Source organism: Ambystoma mexicanum, chromosome 4p (assembly GCF_040938575.1).
Source record: "Ambystoma mexicanum isolate Mex_15411 chromosome 4p, UKY_AmexF1_1, whole genome shotgun sequence".
NCBI classification, from domain to species: domain Eukaryota; kingdom Metazoa; phylum Chordata; class Amphibia; order Caudata; family Ambystomatidae; genus Ambystoma; species Ambystoma mexicanum.
The window spans coordinates 1,091,858,978-1,091,882,776 of record NC_090927.1 but is presented as its reverse complement, the minus strand read 5'-3'; positions in this window follow the sequence as shown (position 1 = coordinate 1,091,882,776).

The following is a 23,799-nucleotide window of genomic DNA, read 5'->3' as shown; positions in this document are numbered from 1 at the left end:
GTGGAAGACTGCCTTTCGGACACCTTTAGGTCTCTTCGAGTATAAGGTGGTGCCGTTCGGGCTTGTGAACGCTCCCGCCATATTCCAGCGGTTTATGGACAGGATATTTTCAGACTTGTTGTTTGTGTCAGTAGTGGTTTACTTGGATGACATTTTGGTGTACTCACGCAGCCTTCCAGAACACAGGGATGAGGTCAAGGAAGTATTATCCCGTTTACAGGCCAACCAACTATTAGTCAAGCCCGAGAAGTGTACTTTTGAAGCCAGGTCAGTATCTTATCTGTGCTTTATTCTCTCTGCGGCAGGAGTAAAGATGGACCCAAGTAAGATACTTGCTATCCAAGACTGGAAAGAACCCCAAAATGTCAAAGAGATACAAAGATTCCTAGGGTTGGCGAACTTTTATAGACAATTCATTCCAAATTTTTCCCAGCTAGTACAACCCATCACTCATCTGCTCAAGAAGGGCGTCAAGTTTTCATTTGATCAAGACCAGAGGGAGGCCTTCCGGTGTTTAAAGGAACATTTCTCTACAGCCCCTATTCTAGTCCAGCCAGATCAGAACCGACCCTTTGTCCTTGAGACCGATGCCTCAGCTGGAGTAGTAGGAGCAGTGCTATTACAAGAGGCAGAGGACGGACTGGAACATCCAGTCGCCTACTATTCAAAAACGTTGTCTAGCAGTGAGCAGAACTACTCAGTCCTCGAAAAGGAACTATTGGCCATGAAGCTGGCATGCCAAGAATGGCGCCATTTACTACAAGGGGCAAACCATAAGTTCCTTATTCACACTGACCACAGGAATTTAACGGTACTCCAACAAATGGAATGCACCAATTCCCGCCATGCCCGCTGGGCATATTATTTCTTACAGTTCGATTTTTGTCTTACCTACATACCTGGTACCGAAAATCATGTTGCTGATGCCCTATCCCGGAGCCAAGGTGAAGAACCCACCAAGGTCCAGGGTCATGAATTACTGCTCTCTAAGGCACTAGGAGTGTCCACCGTGATCCCTTTCTTGCATGAACTCATGGAGCAATATAAAGAGGAAGAAGCACTGCCCCGATCCGTCATTCAAGACCAGAACGGTTTGTACTACCTAGGGAAGGCTCTCTATATCCCTTCTAAGACCCTGCAGAGCCAGATACTCAAGTGGTGCCATGACTCTCAGTTGTCGGGTCATCCTGGCATACGCAAGACGCGGGATCTCATATGTCGACAATTTTGGTGGCCCACTCTCCGCAAGGACGCAGACAGATACGTCTCTTCGTGTCCGGTGTGTGCCCGTAGCAAGAATCCTACAGGGAGACCGATTGGCTTGCTACAACAGCCAAAGGTACCAGGAAGGGCTTGGGAACATATCTCCACAGACTTTATCGTGGAGCTGCCCCCTCTCAAAGGGAATGAATACCATCATGATAACTATCGATTCCTTGAGCAAACTGGTACATTTTTCAGCCTTACCCCATCTACCATCGGCTCCAGAGATGGCAGCGGTATTCCTAAGGGACATTGTCAGAATACATGGCCTGCCTAGGACTATAGTCTCGGACAGAGGATCCCAATACACCTCTAGATTCTGGACCACCTTATGCCAACAGCTAGGCATCGACAGAGCATTGTCATTGGGTTACCATCCGCAGAGCAATGGTTAGACCGAGAGACTAAACTCCACCCTTGAACAGTACCTTAGATGTTTTTGCTCTAATAAGCAAGAAGTGTGGGCATCCTTTCTCCCTCAGGCAGAATTCGCCTATAACAATGCTCTTCATACATCCATCCGAATGAGCCCATTCCTCTGTACTTACGGGTACCATCCTAACCCCTTGCCACGGTTAGGTATGCCTTCCACCAGGACTCCTGCTATTGATAGCCTGTTGGTGGAACTCCTAGAAGTTCAGAAGACTGCCAAAAGGGCACTGGATTCCAGCAGACAGATGCACAAGAAGTGGGCAGACCGGAGGAGAACTAGGAGTCCGACCTGGAAGCCCAACCAGTTAGTCTGGTTGTCTACAAGGTTTTTGCCAAAATGGGTCCATGCTGGCAAATTCGCACCACGATATATAGGGCCTTTCCCTGTTCTCTCACAGATCAACCCGGTTGCTTACAGACTTAAACCACCGGACAGACCCCAAAGGGTGCATCCAGTCTTCCATACCTCTTTGCTCAAAGAATACCAGACGGACCCGTATGCACGAAGGCTGTCTAACAAAAACCCTTTACACCCACCTGTTCAAGAGGAGTATGAGGTAGCGTATCTGGTGGACTCACGCTACCGTAAGGGAAGACTTCAATATCTGGTACACTGGAAGGGTTATTCTCCGGAAGAGAGAACGTGGGAACCTAAAGGTCATCTCCATGCCCCTAGGCTCATTCAACGTTTCCACCGCCTCCACCCAGGGAAGCCCGGAGGGCCCCCGAAGAGAAAGGGGTATACTGTCAGGATTCGCCTATGGAAGCTGTGGAGCTCATGGCGTCTCTGATACTAGTATACTGTTGGTCTAGTCCTCACCCAACATGGCGTCTCTGGACTATAAGACACAACCACGCCCCTTTCCCAGCACGTTGTATCTGTGTTTTCCTTCAGACTCTTCAACGCTGCGAGCTACGGACAGTCCTTCCACAGTTCTTCCCAGAGTTTCCCGCTTAGCCTTTGGCTATCCTTGCTTCATTTTTCTGCCCAAGTGTGTTCCCCTGCCTCTGTTCAGTCTGCCCTTCATTTCCTCTTTTCTCACCCTTCTCGCCTGTGTTCTAGTTTCTGCCTTCCTTCGTTACATTCTTTCTGTCCTGCCCGCTCGTTCTGTATCTCGCACTTACTTGGTGTTGTTTCAGCGGTATTGTTTCTAGTTTCTTTCCCTGACTGCGGCACTATTTTTCCTTTCATTTCACAGCGCCGCAGCACTCCCGTCTTGTTCGCGGTTGCAGAGCTGTTTATTTTAGGCATCCGCGATCTCGACTTGGGTGCCTTCACTCCCTGGGTTCTGTCAGAGCTCTCGGTAAGTGGGAACTGTTTCTGTATATATCTTCTTTCTTTCTTCCAAGATCCTAGTATTCCCCTCTTCAGACTCCTATCGAAGTCCAAGCTTCCTTATACCGTTCTCCGCTACATAACCGGAGGTTGCTCAGTAAGACTCCAATTTATCTACAGTCTGGACTATCCATCTCAAAGAAGAAATACATCCTACCAGGGTTTTTTGTGCCTTTTCAACTTTTTCCCTGCCACTGGAGGTCTGGCTCCTCGGGGTTCCCCTTGGACAGGTGTTCCTTCCCTGTCAAGGTGGCCTCTGAGGGAGCCAGGCCTTATTTACGCGATAAGAAAAAGAAGACATCCCAAAGGCAGTCGCCTGTCGAAGACAAGAAAGCTAAGAGAAGACCCACCACAGAAACCAAGGACAATCCCTCAGAAGGCTCAGGTGAGGAGGAGGTTGGGAAAGGAGAGTATTCACCTGGTGAGCCTGACAGAAGGGCATTCTAAAAACCTCCATCTATTCAAGGGAAGGGGGGTATTCCCCAGACTCCCTGGTAGGAGGGATGAGGAAACTGGGTTCTATCCTGAGCCTAAAAGGAACCCCAGGGAGAGTGACCCTGACAGTCCACTTTAGTTCAAGCGAGTGGAGTCTAGACCCCATGGTTCTGGGATATATTCTCAGTCTCATAGATATAGGAAGTGCCTAGAAGACAGGGAAGGGAGTACCGGTAGAAGTTCTGAGTCAGTAGGTGAATGGGCTCTGGTGCAGAAGAAGGAAAAATGCAGGGAAACACAGACAAGGTTTTGTCAAAGACCCAATAAGACAAATCAAGGCCATAAAGAGCTTCCTGACCCCATACCACAAGAATGTCAAGTATTCAGTATGGGAGAACCTGTAACTTTATGAGCAGATGATGGCATCATTCCAAATAAGGAATGATGCGAATTGTATAGCATTTGCTAAATGGGCATTCATACCTGTGTGCTCCAGTTTCTTTACAGGACTGAAGGACCAGGATCATCATAAATAGTCCACTTATAAGGCGGCTATACTGAAATATTTTTCCACCCATAGGAACCCAGAAGAGGCCCGTAACACTTCATATAACTTGCTGTGTGGGGAAGATCAGGCGCCTAGGGAGTTTATGCAGGAGCTGAAGCGCGCATTTACTCAGACTTCACAGCGGGTGGACACCAATAGCAGGGAGTTCATAACTACTTATTTCCATGCTCTCCCTAAATACATAATGACTCAGTTGGTGCATGACTTTCATACGCCTAGGACCCTGGATTTGGTGTTTGAGTAGGCCATCAGGATTTATGAGGTCCAAAAGCCTGCTGAGAGTAAAAATGCTGTCAAAACCCCCAAACCATCTAATATCCCTGCTGCTGCAAAGGTGGCAAAGGTAAAAATGACCCCTCCATTAGATCTGGAGACGGGAGGAACTAAAAGTAACCCTCCTGCCAACAAGCAAGATGGAAAGCAGAAGAGACCTCCCAACCAGGACAAACTGAATGGTAGTCAGGCAGGGGGCAAGAGCATTGATCCCTCTGACCCTGCCACCTATATTAGTCCTAGGTACAAGCGTACTAAACCAATTCTGGGGTATTTATACACTCCCCCGGCCCAAGGGAGGGGAACTAATAAAGTAATTGCTGCCCGGAAAACCTCCCTCCAAACTTTCCTCAGGAGAGAAGTATCACTCCACCTCTCAACCTGAACTTTTTTCCCAGATATCCCGCAAACCAGAACTTCCAAAACAAATCTCTTCTCTCTTCCTGATTCCAGGACAATAGATCCCTGAACCCGGAAGAAGGGAGATTCAGGATGGAACTAATGAGAGAATTTCAGTACCCGAGCTACTCCAAGAGAAGGAACAGTTAGCCCTTTCAGGAGCAGCAGAGGTATGACTTGAGACCTCCCTACCACCCAGACAAGTTCTTGCAACTGGAGCGACAGGTCCAGCAACTGACCAATGATCTGGGGCGCATGCTGAGAGGCTCAGTCCAACTCTCAGCCTAACCCATCTTCCCAGAATTCCCCAACACCCGTGTGTTATGGCCCAGGGGGGAAATGAGGGGAACAAACCTCCGACAAACCACAGGTTCTGGAGAAGGGGGCCCGGGTGGAGGGGAGATGCCACACCCTTGAGGAAGCGTCTTTCTCACCCAAACAGAACCCCTAAAAAACTCTCAGACTGAAAGAGTCTCTTCTACCCCCAAAATGTTAGAGCCCAAAGATCAAAGGGTAAGCAAGAGAGGCCAAAGAAGAACCCATTTTTTGCAGGAACTCCGCATTATCCCCTTTGAAAGAGAAGAATCCCTGGAAGATTCAGTTAAGCAGACCTTCTCTTTCAAAAATGGGGGGATCCTTCCCAAAGAAACATGGGACAGGGTAAATATGGACACTGACCCAGAACCAGAAACTATTCAACCCCAAACATGTGAAACAGAAGTGAAACAGAGGGCGTGTCCTTTCTCCAAACAGGTTTTTAGAACTGTTACCAGGTAACAAGGGACAGCCAAGGAGCCAGGGAAAAAGAGGATTCCCCAACAACACCCATTGCGAGTTGCACATTTTTTTTTACAGAATGCCGATCTCTGAGACAGAAAACTGCCCAAGATCACATACTGTCTGAGTACAATATTAAGAAAATGACCAACAGGCTGTCAAATAACTCACACTTTCTTTGCCTTGGAGGAGAAAGAAGGCTGATTGTATGCACCGGTCAAGGTGCAGGGTCAGTGTGAATTATGGACTCTGGTGGATACTGGATCCCAAGCCACCCTCCTGTCAAAAAGGGCCTTCGACCAACTAAAAGCAAGATGGGGAGGGCCACCAAATCCCACTCACACCACTTCCCGGACAACTCAAAAATTTCGACGGGAATGATATTTCCGTTAAAGGGACTGCAGAGCTGGACATAAAAATTGGATGGCACCCGCTGAAACATCCGGTGATTGTTAAGACTCCAGAGGGCACACCTTGTTTCTGGGGAACGATCTCCTGAGGAGGTTATCACCTCTGATCGACTGTGTAAACAAGGTCCTCTAGACTGAGATTAAGCACCCTATCAAATAAAAAATGAGTACCAATTACATAAACCCGAATGGCCTGCCACGTAATTGATCAATGTTCTTAGAATGTAGAGTTCCATTTAAAAAATAACCAAGTCCCAGACACGACAGTCATCTCTGTAGGATAAAAAACTGGTGATGGGAACCTTTCTCCATTCTTGAAAATCAACCTTCCTTACAGTTTTAAGTGGCAAGGAACACCCTCAAATTGTACACCAGTCCAAAATCAAAAGAAACCTTGAGTCCTGTGAAACTAGACAAGGAAGAACCTCCTCAAAGTCTGACGGACATTCAGAAAAACACAGAGCAGTTGTTTTTCCCAATTTAGTTACATGGGTGGGAGGAACCAGTGCTCGCCAGAGTATGCCTGTATATTGGAAGGAGCTTCATCAGCGAAGAATTATTCAGGAAACTCCCAAAAGATCAGATCAAACTATTCCCACATTTAAATTGATTGACAAATGGGAAGTAGGTCTGCAAATCCCAAATTCCAAACATCTCCTGCCTAGCAGGTGTATGCTAAAAATGTCAATTGGCAACAAAAGCAAAGACCATAATTGTTGGGTAGTGAGAGATGTCCCTTCTGCCTTGTATCTGGGAAGTGACATTCTCAACCGATTCGCAACCAATTTGGACCTAATTAATAATAAAGCCTGGTCCCGACTGGGGAGTAACCCCATGGGCTTTGACAACATTGAACAAGCATTCCAGTCAGCTCAATTACTACCTTATGCATTGGAAGTTCAAGCGCGAGAGGATGCTACCATCCCAGGACAGGTGCAAAAATGTACTCTTCTTCTCAAAATTAAGCAGGGACAGAACCTCAAACAGGCGGACGCATAAACAAATCTAAATTCTCATCTCCAACAACAAGGTTTATATTTAAATCCGGCACCTCTAGTAGACCTATAACACAACACCATTCGAATATTGGTGGATAACAATGATCCTCAAAGTATCACTTTGGGTGCAGACACCTTTATTGGAAAGGTGGTTTATGCCCAACAGTATTCTACTGATTTACGTAATGAAATCATGGGACCAATCCCAAACAACTGTTTCGACATCAGCGATGGTATCCCTCCAGAAAAGATTCTTACTGGGGGATTTTCCTGGTCTACTCTTCCTGCCCCCATGGCGTGGAAGAGGTGACCGGCGACATTAGGTTGGAGGATGTAGTGTTCAGATTCAAGGACCACTACCTTGATTCTCCTGTTCAGTCCAACACCATCAAAAGAGATCTCTCCATCCAACTGGAGGATACCGCTGAAATTGCCATGCCGGAGGCCGTTCCAGGTTTTAAGCAGATGGTCGAGGAAAGCATCAATCTGGCTGATGCCTGTGAGACCGAGGAGCAAAGACCAAGGCTAAAACAGGTCTTCCTGGAATTCCAAGATATCTTTTCAGTGGACTCATATGACTGTGGACGCATGTCCATTCATTCAACCACCATTCCCATGGACCCCAAGATGGCGACCGTATTTGTGAAACAATACCGGTTACCTCTCACATCCATGGAGTCACTCACAGAGATTATTAAGAATTTACAATCTTGTGGGATAATTCTTCTTATCCACAGTACCTTCAACAACCCGGTACCGGGGATCCTCAAATGAAATTGCCAATTGAAACTTTGTGCAGACCTGAGGGAGTTGAACAAACGGGTCCACATGTCAAGATGGCCCCTTCTCTATACCGATCAGGAACTGGCCCAGATTCAAGTGTCAAAGGTGTACACCACCATTGTCCTGACCAACGGTTACTAGACTGTACCCGTGAGTAGGCAAGACTAGTACAAGCTTGCCTTTTCCTTCAGGGGGGCAGCAGTACACGTGGACCCGGACTCCCTTTGGGTACATAAACTGTGGCAATGAGTTCAACATCCTCCTACATAAGGCCATGCCTGATTTGAGCAAAAGGGGAAACCTGGCCTATGTGGATGATGTTTTGATCAAGAGCGCAACTGTGAGGGAAAATATAGCAGAATTCTGCTATGTTCTGACCCAGTTGCAGAGGGCTGGAGCAACACTGTCCTTTCTGAAGGCACAGTGGAGTAAGACCTGAGTGAATTTCTTAGAGCACAAGATCACACCTGAGGGTCTTAAGCCCCAGGTGAAGAAGATGGAAGCCTTAGTGAAATTAAAAGACCCTACCACTCTGCGTGAATTAAGAAGCCTTCTTGGACTTACTCATTATAGTCGAAAGTTAATTGAAGACTAGGCAGAGGTCACGCAACCCTTGCTCCATTTATTAAAGGCTGCAGTCAAGTGGGAGTGGGGCCCAGTACAATCCAAGGGAGTTAAACAACTGAAAAGAAGCCTTTTGCAGGCTCCTTGTTTGGCTTACCCCATAAAGTTCTTCTTGGAGATGGGGTTCTCAAATACTTGCCTAAAAGTGGTATTGTACCAAATGCATGACAAGGTCAACAAGGTCATCTTATACGTAAGCAAGACTTTGTCCTCTGTGGAGGAAAAATTCAATGACTATGGGAAGGCACTCCTAGTAATGGTGTGGGTGCTGAGAAATTACCACTCATTCATACAGGGGAAGCACATCATTGTTGAAACTCCTCATCAACCCATGCAATATCTACAAATTGAGAGAATCCAGGCAGGAAACGTTAGTATTTCCAGAATTACTTCCTCGATTCTGTCTATGCAAGGCTTTCCTGTGGAGGTCAGATATGACCAGAACAAGAAGGGTCCCCTAGCGCAAGGGTTGGCAGACTTGCATGATTGTGCTCAAGAAAACTGTCTCGAGGACAAAAGTCTAATGACCAACAACAACATGGGGGCATGCTTAATGTATCCACAAAAGATCTATGAAGAAGACACATGTCAGTTTATGTGAATGGGTGCTCCTACCATGTTGATAGCAACGGGGGAAAAGAACTGGTAGTTGGCATTGGGAATGCCTGGGTGAATAATACCCCAGAACCCTCGGCTGATTATAAAATATGACCCTGAAGTAGTCAGCTTGCAGAGTTGATGGCTGTTTATCAAGCCATCCTCACTGCAGTGCACCACCAACTCAATGAACTGGTCTTAATCACTGACTCTGATTACGTCAGCAATGGGTTTGTGGAGCACCTGATTAACTGGGAGAATTGAGGCAGGATTTGGGCCAACAACAAACTCCTAAAGCATGCCAAACTGATGCAGTCAATCGATGATCTGGTGACCTCCAATGAGATGACCATCTATTGGAAGAAGATAAGAGCTCATTCCAAGATAGAGGGGCCAGATAAGATTGGGAATGACCTGACTGACCAGCTGGATAAAACCAGAGCTCGGCAGGGGGATTTCATATAAACAGAATCCCTGCTGGGTAAAATCCAAATGGCAGCTGTCACCAGGTCACAAACTAGGGCTAACAGCAAATTCTCAACAGCCTAGTGGAGTAATGATACCCCAGATGAAGATTTGATCACTGCACAGAAAGAAGACCCGATCATTGGGAAATGTTATCGACACATTGAAGACCCCGGAAGCTTTCTGCTAACAGATTTGGATTATGCTGGTAAAGGGGATCTCCGGGGTGTTGATTAAGTTTTCCAAGATGTTCCGGATCCAAGATGGTTTGTTGGTAAGGGGAGCCCTATCTGGTGGTGACCAGTGGATGGTACCTACTTCATTCTGAAGCCTGATGTATTGAACCATGCCCATAACGTGGCCACTGCCGGTCATAGGGGTTTCATATGACATTGGAAATCTTGAATGAGATTGCCTACTTGCCACACATGGGCCAGGAACTTGACACTTACCTAATGGGGTGTCTTTTGTGTGCTCAATTCCAACCCAGTTCACTCACACACAGAGCCCCTCTACGCAAATGGAGAATGACACTGCCTTGGTCAGATTTGCAAGTCAATTTCATTGTGCCAGTGATTCGCTCCTCTAGAGGAAACAAGTACATGTTGATTGTGACATGTTTGTTCACAAAGTGGGTGGAATGTCTTTCAGCCCCGAATTGTAAGGCAGAGACAGCTGCTGCACTAATGATCAACCACATCTTCTCTCATTTCACCCTCCTGCAAAGGATTGAGTCAGACCGAGGAAACCATTTTACCAGTGAGATTCTAGGGGTAAAAAGAAAACTCCACATTGTCTACTGCCTGGCCTCAAGTGGGGGTAGAGAGATAAAACAAAACAATTTTATGGCAGACTCTGGATCCAGTTGGGACATCAGATTGCTGCTTGTCCTGATGGCTATTAGGTCTACATCATCTTCCGCAAAAAAAGATGTCTCCATTTGAGCTCATGACCAGAAGAAAAATGGTGTTACCATAGCAACTGCTCTATAGGACTCAGGAGCAGACACTGATAAATGCGTCCACTACTCATGAGTAGATTGAACATTTAAGGAAGCACCTCCAGCATGCTTTTGCTTATGCTCAGTGTAATTTAGAAAGGTTGGCTGAAGGAATTAAAACCTACTATCATCTAAAGACTGAACAAAGGTCCCCAAACACTCTGCGCCAAAAAAGTGCAAGCATTGAAGTGCAGTCTGTAGTTTATTCAGAGTGGTCAAAACAGCCTGACATGTGTTTCTAGCTTTACTGGCTCTTCATCTGAGGCTGATATGTTGCATTGATATATCAAACATATTGTTTCCACATATTCGATCAAAATATAAGAAAGAATAGCAATTATAAAAGCCAAGACACCATGTTAGGTAGCACAAGGGGCAGAGAATCAAAGCAAAATAATTACAATAATCAAATGAAAATTTCATTTTTCGCATATAATAAAAAATAAATAGTCATATTTGTGCATTTGAGAACCCCAAAGAAAACAGGGGAAGGGGGGAGAAAAAGAAAAAACAAAACAAGGAACAAATTGAAGAAACAGAACGTTAGTTTCAATAATCGTAGTCCAGCGCGATCAAAGATATTTTTGCCAAGTGAGGGGAATTCGAAAGGCGGTATAGGTAAGATAGTACCTTGTATTTGAAGTTAATTGCTCAATTGCAAAGACGGCATGAAGATGCCTGTGAATGGTTCAACTAAACTCGAGAGATATGCAAGTAGTTAGTTAACCAAGAAATTAAACCACCCATAGGTGCATAGTGGAAAAAATGTATCATGCCATACCTCTAATGCTTCCCAGATGCGGCAAAGGTCTAAAGTCAGAGAGGAAGGTATACATAATAATGCCAGCGGACAAAATATACATCATGCGTAGACACGTTGTTGAGAATTATATAATGGGATAATTGTATGCATAACATGCGGCTAATAACTGATCTGAAAAGCTCACAAGAATGCTTAATGTGTTGCCACATACAGCAACGAAGGAGAAAGGGTTTTGTTGTGCAGCCGCAGCATGCTGATGTCATATGAGGCAGCTGACAGCTCCATCGTAGGAAAAGACCAAGGGGTCATGTACAAAGGGTCTTAACTAGTTGCAGAAAGAGTAGCTGCAAACTTATGCTCGAGCACGAGGCGAGAGCAAAGGGGGACATTTAAAATCAAAGACTCCGGGTCAGGGCACGACTAGACAGTTGAGCTACAAAGTGAGTGATGGCTCAGAAACAGACGCCATTTTAGGTGAAGTGGACTAGTAATGAATGAAGCAAAAGGGCAGCTTGAGCCTACCATTTCTGCATTGAGGGACATGACTCATTCAAAAGCTTCATGGGAAGTTAGCAGGAGAGGAATTTTGAAAGAACGGGTATTATACATTATACATGTAAGGGCGGCAAAGCAATCAATATAATGACGCAACGGAAAATAAAGGGAAAATTCGATCGCACTAATTTACGTTATGAGGAGTACCTCAGGATGCAATGGTTCGTAGTCTAATTGTCGAAAATGCTACAAAGGGGTTGGCATTGGCATGATCACAATGCCAAGAGTAAAACAAGCATTGATTATAAGTCTGCAAAGTTCAAGTGCGCTGAATTACGCTTAGAGAAGTACCACATGATGCAACGAAGCGTAACCTAAATTATTAAGAGTGCTAATAATAGGTCCCCGTTGGCATGAGCATAATTCCAGGTCACCCGGAGGAAACATTCTAAATAACAAGTTGTTACAGAGCCTAATTAATTAATTAAATAAGCATGTCCTTGGCAAAGGAATGAACAAAGATTGCGCTGTCTAAGGTCTGGTACATTCAATATGAGTGAAGCAAGAGATCAAATGAGAAAACATTCGCAACCAATTTGCACACAGTGTCACAATTCTCTCCCTTTCTCACCTGCTTTTGTTGTTTGCTTGCGACCTTCTGTGATGTCTTCTTTCTCACGGTCCGGGATTTGTACAAACCCGAGCGCTGGTCCTCGCATTCCAGCGTGAGGTTCGCTATCCAACTTCCGGGAACGTTCTGAAGTCCAGGGTGGATACCAGGAAGTAATGATGTACGCACTCAGAGGCACGGAACGCCATGACCCGAGCGCGCAAGAAAATCCAGGAAGATCGGAGGTAAGGCAGAGGAATAGGAGGAAGGAAGGGGGATTCAAGGAACCAGGAACCAGGGATCAGAAGAGAGTCCCAAGCAAACCCCGGCAACACACGTCCGACTACAGCAAGCGGTACTGTTGAGACGCGCAGAGCCATGGGGGCGTGTCTGTTTTTTAGAGCATACAGCGTGCAGCGTAGAGACTGGCCAGCAGCATTCCGTTTCAAGTGGCCATGTTAGAAGGATCACTGTATTAAATCCCCTATGGGTCAGGGACCAGGAAGTCCAGAAGGGACGTAGACGTCGGTTCATGACACATAGACAGAAAAGTTGAAATTGTGCCGTTAGCACATATTTATAGAAACACTGCAATTTCATTATCGAAATTGAGGCCATTGTACACTGTATGGTATTTGCAGATGAGTCGAGCCTCTATTTGGCAAAGTTTCAATTGTAGATTTCCTCCTCTTTGGGGCAATGTGACTTTCACCAGACCCACAAAGCGGATAGAATCCTTACTATCTAGTTGGTGCTGCACTTGCCAATGGGCTTCCTGGCTACCGATGGTCGCCATATGTTCTCTAATATGAATTTTCTTGCGCTGCCTATATATTTAAGCCCGCAAGTGCAAATGATGCAATAGACCACAAATTTGGAGTTACAGTTTATAAAGGAATCCACACTGTGGTCACCCAAAGTTCCAAAAGAGATAACTTTGGTTTCAAATGCGTATTTGCACATATTGCAACAGCCCCAGTTGTGGAAACCTTCGACCCTGGCTGAATGGAGCCATGTAGTTGTCGGACTAAGCAGGCCCATGAATGAAGGGCAAAGTTTGTTTTTCAAAGTCTTGCCTTTACTGAACGTGATAGCAGGTTTAGAATCAAGCCTTGAGATATCAAAGTCTAAATGCAATAGGTGCCAATGTTTGCCGAATTTTCTGAGCAGCTGGTGTCACGATGCATTATTTGGGAACTAGCAACTCAGGTCTCTTCAGCTGGTGTACTGCCTCTGCAGTTTTATTGAGGCTAATAATTTCATACCCTCTCTCTAGGAATCGAGATTTAATCAGATTGCTTTCCACAATAAAATCTTGTAAATTCACCTTTTGGGATATTATTAATTACATGTTTTTTGTGACAACTTTCAGCATGCAGGGTGGCATTAACAGACGTGCTTTTACGAAATGTTTTTGTGATCAAGCCTTTATCAAGCCTTTATCAATCAGTTGAATGGTAAGATCGAGGAAGTCAATCTTTGTTTGGCTGCTCACAGATGTAAATTGAATCCCCCAATCATTATTATTCAGAAAACAAATACATTGTTGGAGAATATTAGGTGCTGCTGTCCAAATCATAATAACATCATCAATATATTGTTTCCATAAGTGTATATATTGAGAATAGTCTGAATTAATGAAAACAAATGTTTGTTCGAAATGATGCATGAATGCATTCGCGAGTGCCGGGGCAAAACTGGCCCCCATCGCGATGCCAATCAATTGTTTGAAATAAACATTGTTAAAGAGAAACACATTATTTTGTAAAGTAAATAAAAGGAATTCTTTCACCATTTCCACATGTTCAAAATAGGAGGCAGAAGATTCATGAAACAAGTAGTCGACACATTTGATTGCTTTTGAGTGATCAATTGAAGTATATAATGCTTTCACATCAAAAGTAACTAGCCAACATTTATCATGAAAATGTAATTTGTCCAATATTTCGAGTACGTGCATCATATCTCTAATAAATGTGGGGGTCAATAATACAGCTGGTAATAAAAACCCATTGATATAGATAGAAATAGGTTCAAGCATGCCACCTCCTCCACTTACAATAGGTCTACCTTCTGGAATATCTACAAATTCTTTATGAATTTTGGGTAAAAAATACACTGTGGGCATGATGGGGCCATCAACCATAAGGAAATGTCTTTCTACGTCCGTAAGTAGACCTTGTTTATGCCATTTGAGTATCAATTGGTTGGCCAGGGTTTGGATTTCATGTAATGGATTTTTGTGGAGTATTAGATAGGAATTTCCTGAGCTAAGATGATGCATACCCATAGTAATGTAGTCTGAGTGGTCCATCACGACTACATTACCACCCTTATCTGCTTCCTTGATAATTATAGCAGAATTGGTGGTCAATTGTTCTAATGCCTGGAATTCCGATTTGCGCAGGTTATATTGAGTAGGGTTGCTCAATTGTTTGTTAGCTAGTTTATGTACATCCTTTACTGCTGCCTGATAGAAAGTGTCTATTATGTTATCAGTAGGAAATACAGGTTGTAAACTTCAATTTCTTAGTGAGTTCTTTAATGTGTACATTCTGTTGAACAATGTCCAAATCTAATAAAACTTCCGTGATACATGTTTGAGATTGACGGTCTGTATCTTCCAAAGTCATAAGTACATGTGTGCTCAACAATGTCTGAATTGGCACTTGGGAGCGTGTAGGTGTTGGAGGTAGTGGTCTGTAATTTTTTCCTTGTGTGGCAAAACATTTCATAAGCTTGAATTTATGGACAAATTTAAATAAATCAATTTGGATATCAACATAGTTATTCCAGCCAGAGGGTACAACTGAAAGACCCTTGCTAAGGACAGCTGTTTCAGCTGGGGAGAGCGAGTAAGCGCTAAGATTGGTGATCATATTCAGGGATTTTGGTTTGTGAGTTGTTGCTGATAAGTTGCTCGGGTGAGCTTTCGAGGAGGGGGTGCGTTTCCGCTGCCTGGGCCTGCCGCCCCTTGTGCCCCTGGTTGTGTGCCTGGGGTTGCAATATTGGTAACTATTGGGGTTTGAAAACATACTTTATTTTCTGCAATTCGATTGCCCTTTTTGTATCGCCTTAATTGTTCTAAAAAAGGAGATGGGCCTTTAGGTACTGGGCGATCAGATTGTAATTCTTCTGAAGCATCTTGTAAGTCATCATGTGATGTGCTCGGATCTCCAGTAACTAAATTGGATGAGCCTGGGATCTGTTTCTCTGAGTCACTGTCCACATCAGAACTAACAGGCGATGAGGCAACACTGCTCGAGCGTGATCTCGACACTTCATCATATTTTGCCTGGTATGTATATATTCTATTATCACGATAATCTCTGTTGTATCTTGAGAATTTGCGTGATTTACTAATTTTTACTTCATCCTGGTGTTTGCGAAGTATATCATATACGGTCTTATAATTCTTATCTATAGTAGCAGTAGGTGCATCAAATAAGTTAATTTCTTCTTTTAGTTTGTCAATTTCTATGATTGTATGTGCATGCTCCCGTGTTGCATGTTCCACTAAAAGTTTCAACATGTTATTGGAACTAGTAGTCAGATTTGTTTCCCATTCTGAGATAAGGTCTGTGTTAAGAGGGTCTTCAAAATCTGGTAGGAATAATATTCTACGTCCGCAATGGATTTTTTGTTCCTGGAGGTAGTGACTCAGGGTCGTTTTTTCCCAGAATTTATTAATTTCTTTGATACATGGTGTAATGCATCAGCCATGGAGGGTTTGGCTCAAATGGAGATACACCTAATATGGTTCCAAGTAATTCCGCCTTAGTGGTCTATGGCTTTTCCAAGATGGCCGCTGAAACATATTTACGTCTCACGCACTGTAACTCCGATGCGTTGTATCAAAGTTTTCTCAACTCCATACGCTAGTGCTCTGTTTTGCTCCTGGTACTTGCCCTTATTACTTCTTCTACCTCACCTTTTCTTTAGCGGTCTTTTGTTCTCTCTGTAACTTTCGGAGGTTTGCATCTTTGAGGTTTATTTCAGGGGTTGCTTTCTGTTGATTTGCAAGGAGGAGGTAAGGTATATCCTTTCTTATCTTACCTTGTTTTCCTTACTCTTGGTCTTGACGCCAGGCCGCTTGCAGACTCTTCTCCGCTACCTTACAGCATCCACTGGGGTTCTTGACACCACGCTGCTGGCTAACCCTTCTCTGCTACCAGACAGCATCCTTCGGTGTTACCTGACACAGCACTTCTTACAGTTCTGTGAACTCTTATCTTTGAATTTAGGATTAAACATTACTTACCTTTTAAGTTCTAAAATAATTGCTGCTCCCGTCAATCTGTATCTGGACATTGGGTCATTTACCCTTCACGACTAAAGGACCAAGATTGCCACTGGAAACATTCCACCACCTCTAAAGTATACTGTCGGCTACCAGTTTTTTTTTTAGCCAGTCAGCTTTTTCCCAGGAATTGGGGGTCTTACTCCTCGGGGGCCCCCGAGACTAGGTCACCTTCCGGTCATGGTGGCCACCGGGGAGTCTCGCCCCTACTTACATCACAAGAAGGAAAGGAAGGAGAAGAATCCACAAAGGCCTAGAAAAAGAAAGGAGACTGAACTACCTGCAGACATGTTGAACCCTCCAGGTGAGGAGAAGTTGGGAGAAGGGAACAGTGGATTGGTCGCTCTTGACAGTATACAACGCCTAAGAGGAACAATGGCATCTCTAGAACAATTCCAAGAAATGTGTAATGCCATTCAGAGTTTACGAGTGGACATGCAGACCCTCCAGGCTGAGAATCAAAGTTTTCCGCCAACCAGCCTCTGCCAGGGACGAAGGGAGAGGCGACTTATGTCCTATGCCCTTCTCTAAAGGCAAATTTGCTGGCAATCCAAAGGGCATGAAGGAGTTTCTCGACTCCTGTTCAGTGTATTTTTCATTCAGACGGTAGACCTTTGAGACAGGAAGAGCTTGTGTAGGATTCCTGGTATCTAATTTAGCCGGCAGTGCTCTGGCCTGGGCCACACCATTGGTAACCGCTGATGAACCTTCGGTTAATGACTACGATCAATTTGTTCGCAATTTTAAGGCTCGATTTAAGAGACCAGAAGTGCAGTATTCGACTTATGAGGCATTGCTTGATGTCAAACAAGGTAACCAGGACGTCCAAACTTATGTCACTCAATTTCAGGGGCTAGCTACCGTGGCAGGATGGCCAGATACCGCTCAACAAACTATATTCCGCAGAGGACTGCATGAAGATATAAAGGATGAGCTAGCGCGAGTCGCAAGACCAGAGATGTTCCCTGGTTTGGTGACATTGGCAGATTTGGTGACATTGGCACTCCGGATCGAATTCAGGCTGATGGAAAGACGACATGAGAGGCAAAGAGGGAGAGGCTATCCTTCGGTGTACAACCAGGTTCAAATCTTGAAGGACGAATCCTCTTCGGAAGAGTGTTTTCAGATAGGTGCAACTTATCCTCTGAAGCTGAAGAGAGTAAGAGGAGACGGGAGCAGAATCTGTGCATGTACTGCAGATACTCAAAACATCAGCTAAAGGATTGCACCGAGATTCCTTCCAGGCATCAGGGAAACGCCCATCCCCGTGTCTACACAAGGGAGACTATGGGGAAGACAGCTCAAGTCCTTGCAATTCCACCCGAGCTGGTGAAAGAGGAACAGAAGACAACAGACTGATGGTTTTTCAGTTTTCACTGTCAGGCAGATCAGGAATCACTATTCCCGTACTTGCTATGTTGGACTGCGGACCGACAGGCAACTTTATTGACATTACATGGGCTACCGAAAAGGACATTCCACTCCAGCCCAAGAAGAGGTCCATTCTAGTTGAAGGGGTTGATGGCAGCCCTTTATCCTCAGGACCGATAACTATGGAGACCTTACCTACCCAACTCTCAATGGGTAATCATACCGAGGTTATCATTTTTGATGTAATCAGGGAAGCACATTTCCCTATAATACTTGGAATTTCCTGGCTAAGAAGACATAACCCTTGTATTGACTGGGGTTCCAACAAGTTGAGTTTCAACTCATACTTTTGTGGAGAGAGTTGTATACAAGAGCCGAAGGCAGAGGTTCATTCAGCTTACAGAGTGGTTCAACCATGTTTATCTATTTCTACAATTCCTGCACAGTACAGTGAATACTCTGAAGTATTTGAAGATGTGATACCCAAACTCCTCCCACCTCATCGTTCAGAAGATTGTAGCATTGAACTTAAAGAGGATGCACAACTACCTTTTGGAAGGATGTACCCGTTATCTCAACTTGAAAGGTCCGCTTTTAAGGAGTATCTGGACTCCAACCTCGAGAACGATCTGTTAAGGAAGTCGTATTCATCTGGAGGAGCTTCCCTGTTTTTTATAGCAAAGAAAGGCACCAAGGAGCTCCGCCCTTGTATTAACTACCAGGGTCTGAACAGTATAACTGTTCGGGACAGATACCCCATGCCTCTGATCAGGGATATCTTAGAGGCAGTTAGAGATTCACACGTATTCACAAAGATTGATCTAAGAGGAGCTTACCATTTAGTGAGGATACAACGAGGCGATGAGTGGAAAACTGCCTTTCGAACACCGTTGGGGTTGTTTGAATATTGTGTGATGTCTTTTGGCTTAGTGAATGCCCCAGTGGTGTTCCAACGATTCATGGACAGAGTTTTTGCCGATATGCTCAACGTGTCGGTGGTGGTTTACTTGGATGATATTTTGATATTTTCCACTACCATTTATGAACATCACCTTCAGGTTAAGGAGGTCCTTCGCCAGTTGAAGGAGAACATCTATATGCCAAACCCGAGAAATGTACCTTTGAAGCTTCAGAGGTACATTTATCTTATCCTCAAATGGAATACGAATGGAAACCGACAAGGTCAAGGCCATTCTTAGATGGCCAGAACTCTCTACAGTCAAAGAGGTACAGCGGTTCCTTGGTTTGGCAAACTTTTACTGAAGGTTCATACCCCACTTTTCAGAAATCGTGTTACTGCTTACTTCCCTCCTCAAGAAGGGATGTCCCTTTAGGTGGAATCCTGAAGCACAAGCTGCTTTTTCAAGACTCAAATAACTATTTACAACAGTCCCTGTGTTGATTCAACCTGATCAATCCAAACCTTTCATTCTGGAGACAGACGCCTCAGCCGGTGCCTTAGGTGCTGTATTGTTACAAGAAGGTAGAGATGGACAAGAACATTCAATTGCCTACTACTCACAAACTTTCACCGCCAGTGAACGGAATTACTCAGTCTTGGAGAGAGAACTGCTGGCTATGAGGATGGTGTGCGAGGAGTGGAGACATTTATTGCAAGGAACCTCTGAGCCATTCCTTATACGCACAGATCATAGAAACCTACGGGTACTCCAGCAGATGGAGTGTCGCAACTCTCGCCATGCAAGGTGGGCATACTACTTTTCTAACTTTGACTTTTAGGTTACTTATATACCTGGAACACAGAATAGCCTTTCTGATGCCCTTTCAGGAAGCTGGGCTGAAGGAGAAAGGGAGGTGTCAGGAAGAGAAAGAATTTTGCCAAAACAAAGGTTTATCCCAGTCGCAAACCGGTTCCTCCAGAAGGTACAGAAGGTGTGTAAGATTTGGGAACAAGGGAACTTATTAACCGATAACCTACAGGGAAGAGGAGGTCTGTGGTTTCACAATTCACTCTCTTTTTGCCCACGCAGCTTTGCAGGAGCAAGCTTTACAGAATTGTCATGATCTGCCTCTCGTAGGACACAAGGGTCAAAAGGCTACATATGAACTCATATCCAGAAGTTTTTGGTGGCCTTCTATGCGCTTGGACATCAATAAGTATGTCAAAGCATGCCTCGTCTGTGCCAGTGGGAAGGTATTTAGGTTAAAACCTCTCGGTCTACTGCAACAGCCGGAATTACCCTCACGTCCTTGGGAGAACGTTTCCATGGACTTTTTGGTGGATTTACCTCCCTCCCAGGAGAAGACGGCGATTCTTTTAACCATAGACCCCTATTCTAAATTTTCTCATTTCTCCCCACTTACTGGAGTGCCTTCTGCATCAGAAACTGAATCTGTATTCCTTAGAGACGTGGTACGATTACATGGCTTACCCCAAGTTGTCATTTCAGATAGAGGAGTACAGTTCACATCAAAGTTTTGGACTGTCCTTTGTAACGAGCTGGTTATCCAGAGGGCGCTCTCATCGGGTTACCACCCACAATCCAATGGACAAACGGAGAGGCTTAATGCCAACCAGAAGCAATACCTCTGTTGCTTTTGCAACAAGGAACAAGATGATTGGGCTTCCCTGATTCCAATGGCGGAGTTTACATACAATAACACCTACCACACAGCCATCAGAATGAGTCTCTTCAAATGCACCTATGCGTAGCATCCGCATTTCCTACCTGGGATAGGTACTATAGGTACCAAAGCTCCAGCTGTGGATGAGTTGATGGCAGAAACTCAAAGGACACACCAGCCAGCCCTCAACACTTTAGAGGAGAGCAGGAAGTCCTATAAGAAGTATGCAGATGTCAAAAGAGGATCCAATCCACCATGGGGTCCTGGAACACTGGTCTGGTTGTCCACCAGATACCTACCCAGGTGGTCGTATTTGGGAAAGTTTTCTCCAAGATATATTGGACTGTTTAGCATTGAGGCTAAGATCAATCCAGAAGCCTATAAGCTAAAGCTTCCATATCGTTTCAGCAGGATCCACCCGGTTTTCCATTCGTCACTGCTCAAACCCAATGTTGAAGATCCATTTCACAGAACAATCAAGAGGACCAGAATCATCACCCCATCAGAACCAGAAGAATACGAGGTGGCCAGATTGGTGTATTCTTGTTACAGACATGGGACACTACACTACCTGGTGCACTGGAAGGAATACCCCAAATCTGAAATAACATGGGAACCTAGATCTCATGTGCATGCTCCAGAACTAGTCCAAAGGTTCCACTGGTTGTATTCGGGCAAACCAGGGGGACCCAGACACCGAAGTGGGCATACTGTAATGCATCAGCCATGGAGGGTTTGGCTCAAATGGAGAGACACCTAATATGGTTGCAAGGAATTCTGCCTTAGCGGTCTATGCCTTTTCCAGGATGGCCGCTGAAACATAATTACATCTCATGCACTGTAACTCCGATGCATTGTATCGAAGTTTTCTCAACACCATACGCTAGCGCTCTGTTTTGCTCCTTGTACTTGCCCTTATTACTTTTTTTTACCGCACCTTTTGTTTAGCAGTCTTTTTTTCTCTCGGCCACTTTTGGAGGTTTGCATCTTTGAGGTTTATTTCGGGGGTTGCTTTTTGTTGATTTGCACGGAGGAGGTAAGGTATATCTTTTCGTTACCTTACCCTGTTTTACTTACTCTTGGTCTTGACGGTTCTGTCCTTACTTATCTACTTTCCTATACTTATCTTAATGGATATCCATATTTCGTACTATTTATGTCTTTATATTCTGCTGGTAATCTCCCATCTCTCTACTTTTGTGTTATCCTTCTCTTCTACGTACGACTCCCTACTGGGGTCCTTGATGCCGCACTGCTTGCAGACTCTTCTCCGCTACCATACAGCATCCACTGGGGTCCTTGAGGCTGCGCTGCTTGTAGACTCTTCACCGCTACCATGCAGCATCCACTGGGGTCCTTGACGCCACGCTGCTTGCAGACTCTTCTCTGCTACCTTACAGCATCCACTGGGGTTCTTGACACCGTGCTGCTGGCTAACCCTTCTCCGCTACCAGACAACATCCTTCGGTGTTACCTGACACAGCACTTCTTACAGTTCTGTGAACTCTTATCTTTGAATTTAGGATTAAACATTACTTACTTCTTAAGTTCTAAAATAATTGCTGTTCCTGTCAATCTGTATCTGGACATTGGGTCATTTACCCTTCACAACAAAGGACCAAGATTGCCACTGGAAACATTCCACCACCTCTAAAGTATACCATCGGCTACCAGGGATTTTTCAGCCAATCAGCTTTGTGCCTGGAATTGGGGGTCTTACTCCTCGGGGGCCCCTGAGACTAGGTCACCTTCCAGTCACGGTGGCCACCGGGGAGTCTCGCCCCTACTTACATCACAAGAAGGGAAGGAAGGAGAAGAAACCACAAAGATCTACAAGGAGAAAGGAGACTGAACTAACTGCAGACATGTTGAACCCTTCAGGTGAGGAGGAGTTGGGAGAAGGGAACAGTGGATTGGTCGGTCTTGACACATAGTCTCTCTAATTCAAAAAAGAGGGACCTTAGATCAGCTTTTGATGTGCTAAGCCTTTTAAAAGGATTAAGAGTAGAGACCTGTGAGGCAAAGAGTGCCTTAATATCATCTTCTCTAGTTAGCAAATATTCTGCAGAGTCTGCCATAGTAGAGCTGCTGGAAGATGTGACTTCAGAAATTCAAGGACAATGAAAGGCAGAGTAAGTCAAGAGTATCCACAGCGCTTGTACAAATGATAATCAAGTAGCACAAGGCAGCGGGTGTCTGGGAGGTGTGGGTATACTGCCAATATAATACCACAGTACATTCAAATTGAACAAAGGTCCCCAAACACTCTGCGCCAAAAAAGTGCAAGAATTGAAGTGCAGTCTGTAGTTTATTCAGAGTGGTCAAAACAGCCTGACACGTGGTTCGAGCTTTACTGGTTCTTCATCTGAGGCTGATATGTTGCATTGATATATCAAACACATTGTTTCCACATATTTGATCAAAATGTGAGCAAGAATAGCAATTATAATAGCCAAGACACCATGTTAGGTAGCACAAGGGGCAGAGAATCAAAGCAAAATAATAACAATAATCAAATGAAAATTTCATTTTTCGCATGTAATAAAAAATAAATAGTCATATTTGTGCATTTGAGAACCCCAAAGAAAACAAGGGAAAGGGGGAGAAAAAGAAAAAAACAAAACAAGGAACACATTGAAGAAACAGAACGTTAGTTTCAATAATCATAGTACAGCTCAATCAAAGACATTTTTGCCAAGTGACGGTAATTCGAAAGATGGTATAGATAAAATAGTACCTTGTATTTGAAGTTAATTGCTCAATTGCAAAGTCAGCATGAAGATGCCTTTGAATGGTTCAACTAAAGTCGAGAGATATGCAAGTAGTTACTTAACCATGAAATTAAACCACCCATAGGTGCGTAGTGGAAAAAATGTATCATGCCATAATTCTAATGCTTCGCAGATGCGGCAAAGGTCTAAAGTCAGAGAGGAAGGTATAAATAATAATGTCAGTGGAGAAAATATACATCATGCGTAGACAAGTTGTTGAGAATTATATAATGGGATAATTGTATGCATAACATGCGGCTAATAACTGATCTGAAAAGCTCACAAGAATGCTTAATGTGTTGCCACATAAAGCAACGAAGAGAAAGGGTTTTGTTGTGCGGTCGCAGCATGCCGGAGTCATATGGTGGCAGACGACAGCTCCATCACAGGAAAAGACCAAGGGGTCATGTATAAAGGGTCTTACCTAGTTGCGGAAAGAGTAGCTGCAAAATTACGCTTGAGCGCGAGGCACGAGCAAAGGTGGACATTTAAAAACACAGACTCCGGGTCAGGGCACGGCTAGACAGTTGAGCTACAAAGTGA